The sequence below is a fragment of the Gossypium arboreum genome, chromosome 12 (assembly GCF_025698485.1).
Source record: "Gossypium arboreum isolate Shixiya-1 chromosome 12, ASM2569848v2, whole genome shotgun sequence".
NCBI classification, from domain to species: domain Eukaryota; kingdom Viridiplantae; phylum Streptophyta; class Magnoliopsida; order Malvales; family Malvaceae; genus Gossypium; species Gossypium arboreum.
In genome coordinates this window covers 58,164,072-58,174,294 of record NC_069081.1, presented here as the reverse complement: position 1 = coordinate 58,174,294, position 10,223 = coordinate 58,164,072, and the positions used below count along the sequence as shown (strand labels likewise).

The window sequence follows — 10,223 nt, the reverse complement described above, 5'->3', positions numbered from 1 at the left end:
CAAAAATTCTAGAAAAAAATTTAGTAGATAGGTATATGAGTCTAGATTTAGGGAAAATTTACGGATCTTGATTTCGAGTTTCGTAACTTGAGATATGATTTTTCTTGTGACTGTGATGCAAGTAGCTTAAAAGCTGTGAATGTAGAAATAAATAATCCAAAGTTCTAAATATGTTAAATTAAGCTTAGTAACACCTCATACTCGACTCCGGCGATGGTCTCGGGCGTGGGGGCGTTACAATCGAAGCTACCGGAAGCTCGAGGATCATCAAGGATCATCACCACACTATCGAACTCTATTTTGGGTACCTTTTGAAAATGTGAATATTGACGTATGGCATGAATAAGCTAGAAGTATGTGAATATGATTTTTGAGGTGTATATCATGCCATGTGATATGGCTAGATTAAAGTTGCTATTTGGTTTGGTTTTTGGTATATAATTTGTGTTAAGAAATGGTATGTTTTGAAGTGCATAATTGGCCTAGTGAGAAATGGTCAATTTGGTAAGTTAGTTATTTGAATTAGTTATGGAAATGGTATGATTTTGATATGAAAAGTGGGTGTGAAAAATTGGAATAATGAAATGTATGAATGAATGAGTTTGGTATGTTTTGGTTTAGATAATAAGAATGAAATTGATTGGTGACATTTTGGATTGAATTATGCATGTTTGAATATGGTTTTGGTTGCTATTTGGTCATGAGTTGTGCTTTGATTTTGGATTTGTAGGAATGACCATTAAGGGTGGCAAATTGGCTTTGCAAATGGTCTATTTTTGTCCACACGGGTAGAGACACAGGCGTTTGTCTCAGCCGTGTGCGACACACGGTTATGTTACACGGCCATGTGACCCGTGGGGTAGTTCTACAATTTAAAGTTAGTCTCGAGCATAGCCTAGACACACGGGCATGTCTGGTAGCCGTGTGAGGTACACAGCCTTGGTACATAGGCGCGTGTTGCCATTTCGAAGGGCACACGAGCTAGACACACGGGCGTGTCATTATTCGTGTGACCCAAGTCAGTTTCGACCATGGCCAGGGCACACAGGCATTTCTCCGGCCATGTGGTACAAGTAAGTATATATGCCCTATTTTCACACTGCCTATGACATAGGCGTGTTTGATAACTGTGTAAGTCACACGGCCTGTCCATACGGGTATGTGACATGTGATTGCATAATTTTTCTAAGAGTTCGAAAGCTTTTATATGTGATCGGTTTAGTCCCGAACCGCTCTTAAGCATGTTTTAAGGTTTCATCTAACCTTGTAAGGGACAATGTGAATGTTTGTGAATAGTTTACTAAAATGAATGCATAAATATATGTGAATGACATGTAATATCCGGTAATGTCTCGTAACCCTATTCCGGCGATGGATACAGGTTAGGGGTGTTACATGTTGTTTGTAATCTAGCCATTGGAATGGCTAGTAATGAATATGTTTTGGTATATCTATTATGGTAACCCTATGGCATTATCATGAGTACAAATATTATTGTTAAATGAATATAACTATTAAAGATAAGATCATAAATAGGTATGTATGTATTGATATACTATGTTAGATGTTAGAATTAGGCTTGTTATAATGCTTCAATTGGTTGGTATATGGATGCAAATTTTGGTATAGATTATTGGCATGTTTGGGTGAGAAATGAAGCTAGAAATGGCTTTATTTTTTCACACGGGTAGACACACGGGCATGTGTCTAGACCGTGTGTGACACATGGCCTGGTACATGGGCGTGTGGTTAGGCTGTCTGTCCCCTACATCTTAAATTTGAGAAATATCAAAATTGAGCACACGGGCAGAGACACCGGCGTATGTCTTGGCCGTGTGAACCCTGCACCTAATTTTTGAAAATTAAATTGATCACATGTCCTACTCACACGGGCGTGAGGCTGGTCGTGTGGTACATGTCAGAGAGTTACACGGGGTCGAACACGACCTGCAGCACGGGCGTGTCCCTAGACCACAAGGGCGTCTGTGCCTTGTATCTAGGAAAATTGTAGAAATTTTGAGAAAAATTCTCTAAGTTCCCGATTTAATCCCACCTTGATTCTAATACTCATATTGGGCCTCGAGGATCCATTTAAGGGACATTTTGAATAATCTCTAAAAATGAATAGTAATTGTCATGAATTATTTGTAAATGTTATGAATTATCCAGTAATGCTCCATAATCCTATTCTGGCGACAGCCATGGGTTAGGGGTGTTACAGTATTTATACCAATGCACATGCAAGACTTCTATTTTGAATTTCTAACTGTAACTATTCATGCATCGACTCCTTTCCATGTCCCTTTTGATATACGTACCAGGACCAAAGGTTAAGTCTGCTTACTTGGGTATACAGTTGGAAAGTTTAAACATATTAATACAAAAAATAGACTCAAGGTTGGAAGGAACTCACCAGAAACCTTCACTCAGAGGTTTTTACTCAACAGTTTCTTTTCCATTGGCACAAGGACCTTCTCTCGTATCTTTGGCTAAAACAATCAAATAATTTCTTTAAATATAAGAACAAACAAAACTCAACAAAATAACATGAATCGATAAACAAGCAAACAATTTCTAAATGAAAGTTTTCTTCCTATCCAATATTTAAATGAAACCGTACTGAACAACTTTTACAACAACTAATTTCTATCTGGTAAACTTAAATAAGGGTTTAAGAATTTACCAGTAGACAACTTAAAGAAAGAAGCTTCTATAGGCTTAACAAACAGCTCTTCTATTAATGATGAAGAAGATATCTAGGTTTTTTTTGCTGATAACGAAGGCAAGCTGAGAAGAATCTTCTCTCCACTATCGGGTTGTCTTATTTATAGATATCTCTAGCCCAAATCTCACTCAAGGTTAATCTCTAATAAGTAATCATGAACACACGCTTCCACTAATTAATTACATCCTACGAGACTCCCTAGGTCTCCTAGTTGTTGACACATTACCTCAACTAGGATGCTAGATAACTTAAACGGGCCCAACTAACCACTACAATTACATTTGCAGTAACACAAAACATTGGTGACGAACTTATTAGCAGGAGAGTCCACCAAAACAAGGAACTCGCTAACTGCAAAATTTGATTTTGCAAACTCGGAAAAGCTTAGCAAAATACTTCGCTAGGAAATTCGCCATTTCTAACCAGTCTAAGTCTCATGACATAGGCGGTTTCACCAGTGAAATCTCCTAAACAATATCAACTCACTAAATGAGGGTGTCCAAGTTCCTCGTCGTGACGTCAAGGGTACATTGTCATGACGTGATAAACTATTTCCATAAAAATAAACATGGTATAAGTTTGAATGACTTGAAATCATACATAATAATTTCCATAAAACCAATTACCAATTGGAACCAAGTGAAAATATGCATATATGTACTTCAAAATAACATCAAACAACCCACATTATAGCTTTAGCCATATACAGTATGAAACAAACAAAAAAACCAAGGTACATGCCACATTCGATCTAAAAAGTACATTACAAACATTGCTAAGTCAGAGAATCGATTCTTGGATAATGGAGCAACTTTTCAAATTCCAAAAGTTAACCTTGTTGGAAAAAAATGGTTTGGAAAATAGAGCAGAAAATAAATTTAGGGAAAAACTAGAGTTTTGAAAATTTTCCAAAACAGGATCTTGGTTGTGATATCTAAAATAATGAACACTTGATCAAAATTGTACCTCTTCAATTCATCTAGGATGAGCGCTTCGACCAACTAGTATTCTCCACTATCCTCAAGCTCATGTATGCCGAGTGTGGGTTCGATTCGAATAAAAAAATTTCCACAAAAATTATCATTGGGGTAATTTTACAGTTTCTCTAAACTTTTGGGTCAAGTTGTAAATCAAAAAAGTATCTCCAGAAATTTTCTAGAATAATCTCTTCAAAGAATTTTCTCTCCACAACTTTCTCTTGAATTCAAGTGTGTGTAAATAATAACCCAAGACTCTCTTTATATAGGGAGAGTTTAAAGTGTTCAACTATAGTTAAACTTAATCACTTTAATATTAAATTAATATAATATTTATCTTGACAAATATTATATTAATTTAATATTAAATCTTATTAACATAATAGAATATTTATTTTGTAGATAAACATTAAATTTAATTTAATATTAAGATAATCATTTTAATATTAAATTAATAAAATACTACTAATATAAGTATTGAATTTAATTTAATATTAAACTATTAAAATAATATTATTTTTGGAATAATTAATTTAAAATCAAATTCTCTGGTAAATTTCTAGTACGAATGTAACACTTCCATTGCTCAACCACTAATGACCAACCGCCGCTAGCCATCGGGATGCCATCGTCGTAGCCTCCGGAACTAGCATGTCTGGTGATGCAAGAGTGACAACCTTACTGCACCCCAAGCCGTTTGACTGATGCTAGTTCGGTTCGGGTCAGTGACGACTCGACCGGTCTAGTCTAGCCACCGGTTGGACCGTTAGTTCAACGAGTTTTTCGGTCTTGGTCTCAGTTTTGGGACTCATGCCCAATTTATGATCTCAGTTCCAATTTTAAAGTTCAATTACCCATTAGGCCAATTGTTTGACTTGAAAACGAATTTCCAAAAATATCATATTAATTTTAATTAATTTGATTAATTTAATTTTCCTTGATCAAAATTAAATTTTCAAAAATCACTTAGATTTTCAAAATTAATTTTTCAAGAAACTTCTTTAATCAAATTCTCTAGTTGAATAATTCTTACAACCACCTAATTTAATTCCACATCGAATAAATCGACTCAATTAAATTATTCCCAAAGTCATAGAATTTTCTTTTGATTCAAATACAGTCCAATTGAGCTTTTGTTGAGCTAGTGGAGGGACCAATTAGACATATACAATTAGGCTTTAGTGATTGCAATTATGTCTAGAAGCATCATTCTGATAATTTGCAGTTACTTAATCATGGAGTTAGTCTGCAAGAAGTACCATGATTGACAACTCCTTATTGTATACTCTTTACGAAAGTAATTCATCCAACTGTTTTTTCCAATGACCTCGTCATGTGTGGGTTACCCTTATATGATATCCTTGATTCCAGTGAGTTAAATTCTTTAGGGAGAGAGCTGTAACAGCCCATTTTTAGTGAAATCGGAACAGTGGTTTCGGGACCACAAATCCGAGCCTAAAAGAAAATTTATTTTTATATTTTTGAATGGTCTGCATTATAATAGAAATGTCATAAGAAATTTCTAATAAGAAAATTTTATTGATTTTGTACTTAATTACAGAAAGGACCAAATTGCATAAAAAGCAAAAGTTAGATTCTAGTAGCTAAGAGGATCAAATAGCTATGGAACTTAAAACTTGAGTTCCTTATATGGTAATTAGACCATTAAAGAAAAGTTAGTAGATATTTTTGATGATTCATCCATGGGAAAGTTAAAAAAGGGTAAGGACTAAATCGGAAAAGAGAAAAATTAATGGATGATAAATAATTAATAAGAAATAAAAATCATTTTATATCATCTTCTTCTCCAAATGTTCCATGGAAACCCTAGGAAAGAGAAACCAAGCTTTCTTGGTATAATTGGGTAAGTATTCAAGCCTCATTTTTAGTAATTTTTATATTTTTAAAACCGATGTAGTCTAATTTATCTATTTGGGGGATTAATAGGAAAATTTATCAAAGTATAGAAGTTATGCCACGGATGAATATGTTGAAAATTTAAAATTTATGGTAGAAAATGAAAGTTTGTTGATAGATAAACAACTTTTACAAAGTGAATTTTGAAGAAATTATGATTTAGAGACTAAATTGTAAATGAAGAAAAATTCTGAATTTTATTGAATACATGTGCTGTAAATTTTATATTGAAATTTCAGTTAGCTTGGAATAAGGATTAAATTGCATGAATTTCATTTTTCGAGCCTAGGGTCGAAATTGGAATTTATGGAAAGTTTAAAGAAAAAATGGTAATTTTGCCTAGGATGTAAATTGAGTTCAATAGAATATGAAATGTGAGAAATTGATGATTAAATTCATTTATATAGATCCGGATAACACAAATTCAAAGCTAGATCGAGGAAAAGAGAATGTTTCGAAATAATAGATTCTTGTATGAATTATTATCAAGATAAGTTCGTGTAACTTATTTATGCATATTAACATATTAAATTGATTGTTGAATATAATATATGTTTATGTGAATTATGGAATGTTACAAATACATGAAATGATTTCAGGATTGGAAATGTATTTAAAATGTTAAGTTTTGTTGGAACAATGAAAATCGATTGATATGTATGATTTCCTGTACATAAATGTGAATCTGCATATGTTGCAAATAGGATTTAGCACGGACGAGTAATCCTAATATGGCCTCTCGAGCATACTGATATAGATAGTTCCTGCGAGCATCTTGATCGGTAGTGATCTTGCATTTGTTACTTATTACTGCAGCTCTTTGTGAGCGCCTTGACATACAATCGGTTGTGAGCCTACAGGAAACACGGAAATTTACGCATTTTTACATACCTTTTTTAACTTAAAATCATCCAGTTTCGATAAAATTCTTGTCGAAAAATAATTAATTTTTATAAAATAATTAAAGTTCACTTAAAATATGAACATGTTGAATTTTAGTTAATTTTATAATTATTTTTTATGAATTTTGGTTATTTTCGACAGATTTGTACAAAGGGCGAAAAATGGCTTGACAGACACTGATAGAAGCACAAAACAGAGAAGCAATTTGAAGTATCGAGGTGAACTAAATTTCAGCCTAAGACGGTCTAAAATTATATGTATTAATTCATAATATAATTAATTTTAATTTATATCCAATTTAATTTGGGCTAATAAATTATTATTAATTAATTATGAAAAAGTGGTCCAATTGAACCAAACCGCCCAAGAAATGGACAGCCCAAAACCGTCCCAAGAGCTCACCCAAATCAGCTTATTAGCTGATTATTTAAGCTTGCAAAGAGGCCTATGAAGACTTGTTCAAGTTGCATTCAAACCCCTCCACAATTGGTGGCTTTGTAGATATGCCCCTAGCCAAATTTAGCAAAGTTGAAACCATTAACTTTGCCACATGTGTGGCCGGCCAAGGGATGGCTCTTTGGCTGCTATTTTTAGCTAATTTTAGTAGCCATCTACAGCTATAAAAACCCCCCTTTGGCTGATCATTGAACACACCTCAATTCATTCACATCTTTTCTCTCTTCTTTACCATTCTAAATTCTCTTGCTCTCTTGCCGATTTCCTCCCTTGGAAAAGGGGTGTTCATCAGCCATTTTGGAGCAACATTGAAGTGTTCATAGCAGTTTTGATCAATGAGGACAATAGAGAATGAAGAACGGAGCAAGCTAGTCAAGCCACCGAAAAACACCAGATTTGATTCTTGTTCCCTATCTCTTTAATTTTTGTTGTTGTTATGATGAACATATCTATGAATATTTATGTTGTTGGAACGGGTAACTTAATCAATTTAGCTTGAATTTAATTCATCTTAGGTTGATTGCATTCTGTCTTCTTAAATTGTTAAAATTGTTGTTTATGTTGTTTTAGGCCTCGGTAAGATGCTTGATTAAGTAAAATCATGACTAAGTTACTCTTGCATTACAATTGTTAGGTAATTAATGAATTAATTATTTAAACAGATTGAATTTGTAATTAATAGACACAGTACTTAATCAATGCATGTTTAATCTTCTAAGGTAGCTAAGGGTTAAATTAGCAATGGTATTTGACGATACAATTGCCTTGCATAACTTGCAAGGTTATTGTGATTAAACTATTTCAAGGTAAGGATACTTTGTCACCTCACATAGTCTTTTATGTGCTTATTAAATCGATTTAATTGTTTGAATTGACATAGGGATATGTTTAAGAGATTATTTCAATTTAATAAGTATGTATGTGCTATAACATATTTGCTTATTAAGATTTGTTTAATCGATTGAATTGACATCAAGATATGTCCAAGAGATGAATGGATTTTGGTAGGCGAGTATGTTCATAAGTTAGCAAATTATCGAGTTGCTGTGAATTTATTCGTAACAATATAAACATGAGTTTAATAATTCTAAGATGAGAAATGTAATTAATCTAACACAATTATGTCATCTTGATTAAAATTGTATTTTAAAACCATGCAATTGAGATTTATTTATTTAGCTACTTAGTTTAAAATCTTAGTTTTTAATCACCTTCTTCAAACAAAATATTTTTCTTCACTAAAGTGTTTTAAACAGCATTAATAAATAATTCTTTTCACAATCCCTGTGGGTACGTTAACTCGACATTTACTTGTCACTTTATTACTTGTTGTGGTTGCGTAAACTTGCACATTTCTATCATTCTAAGTTTTTGGTGCCATTGTCGGGGACAGTTTTAAAAAGTCATTATTTGTGAATTTGTTAGTTTTGCATTTTGGTTTAATTTTCTGTCTAAATTTTAACTTCATTAATTTTTCTGTGATTATTTTAGGTCTTTATGAGTATTGACTGAATCATAAATTTACTCACTGTAGACCCTGAGATTGAACGAGCTTTTCGACAACGAAGAAGACAAGCAAGTCAGAGAAGGACCTAAGAAATGAACTTCGAAAATCCAAATCAAGGAAACGAAACAAACCCTACTCAAAATCCTATCCTTATTGTTGATGATAAGGATAGAGCTTTAAGACAGTATGTCGTACCAGTATTTCATGATCTTAATTCAGGTATTAGGAGACCCAAAATTGAGGCAAAATAGTTTGATCTGAAGCCTGTCATGTTCCAGACGCTTCAGACAGTGGGCCAACTCAGTGGAATGCCTATTGAAGATTCTCATCTACACTTAAGATTGTTTATGGAGGTGAGTGATTCTTTCAAGTTAGCAGGAGTACTCGAAGATGCATTACAATTAAAGCTATTCCCATGTTCACTAAAGGACAGAGCTCGAGCCTGGTTGAACTCATTGCCACCAAATTCAATTTCCACATGACAAGAGTTAGCAAAAAGATTCCTTATGAAGTATTTCTTGCCTAGCAAAAATGCTAAGTTGAGGAACGAGATCACTAATTTCCAACAAATGGATGATGAGTCCTTGTATGAGGCATGTGAAAGGTACAAAGAATTATTACGAAAGTGCCCCCATCACAAAATCCCACATTGCATCCAACTTGAGACATTTTATAATGGTCTCAATGCTCAGACGAGGATGGTAGTTGACGCTTCTGCTAACGGTGCTATCCTTTCTAAGTTTTATAATAAGGCTTATGAAATCATTGAGAGGATTGACAGCAACAATTACCAACGGCCAACCAATCGAGCAGCGTCAGGAAGACGACTTGCTGGAATACATGAAGTAGATGCTCTGACTTCACTCGCATCTCAAGTATCATCAATATCCTCAATGTTAAAAAATCGTACTACTAATGGGTGTAATAGTTTTGGAGCATAGCCACCAAATAAATTTGAAAATATAGCCTGTGTCTATTGTGGGGAAGGACATTTGTTGAAAGAATGTCCATTGAACCCAGAATCCGTATATTACATGGGTAACCAGAACCAAAATCGAGGAAGGCAAGGACTGCAATCCAATTTCTATAACCTATCATGGTGAAGCTACCTGAATTTTTCCTAGAGTAACCAAGGGATTGGAACCAGTAACACTTACGTCCAACCTAGATGAAGCCAGCCACCTAGTTTTCCCCAACAAGTTCAGAAACCAACCCAAGCTGAACCATCCAATAGCGTAGAAAATTTGTTAAAGGCATACATGGCGAAGAATGATGCCTTAATTCAAAGCCAAGCAGCTAAATTGATAAATTCGGAAAACCAAATGGACCAGCTTGCTACTGAACTCAGAAACCGACCACAAGGTGCTTTACTTAGTGATGTGGAGAATTCGAGGAATCCAAGGAGCATTGTAAAACATTGACACTGAGGAGCGAAAAGACATTAGAGCTCAACACTATCGAAGTTCATAAGGAGCTAGCTGATGCTCAAGACTCAGAGGAAGTTCAACCGAGTGTTGAAATTCCATTTTCTCAAGAACTGAAATCTACAAAATTTGATAAGGTGACTTCGAAACCAGCTAATTTTGATAAACCAATAACTTCGTTAGATGCAGAATTGCCACAGAAGATGAATCAATCAGTTCCAGTAAAGAAACTTCCACCACCCGACCCTCAAAGTCTTCAGAAACAGAAGCAGGAAATCCAATTCAAGAGTTCCCAGACGTACTCAAGCAACTTC

At 34.2% G+C, this 10,223-nt stretch overlaps 1 non-coding gene across 1 annotated transcript; it reads right to left on the bottom strand.

The window, feature by feature from the left end:
- Nucleotides 1-9,021: 9,021 nt before the first annotated feature.
- Nucleotides 9,022-9,128, bottom strand: LOC128285927 (small nucleolar RNA R71). Its single transcript, XR_008276474.1, has one exon. It is a non-coding gene; the product is annotated as a small nucleolar RNA R71 (small nucleolar RNA).
- Nucleotides 9,129-10,223: the final 1,095 nt, after the last annotated feature.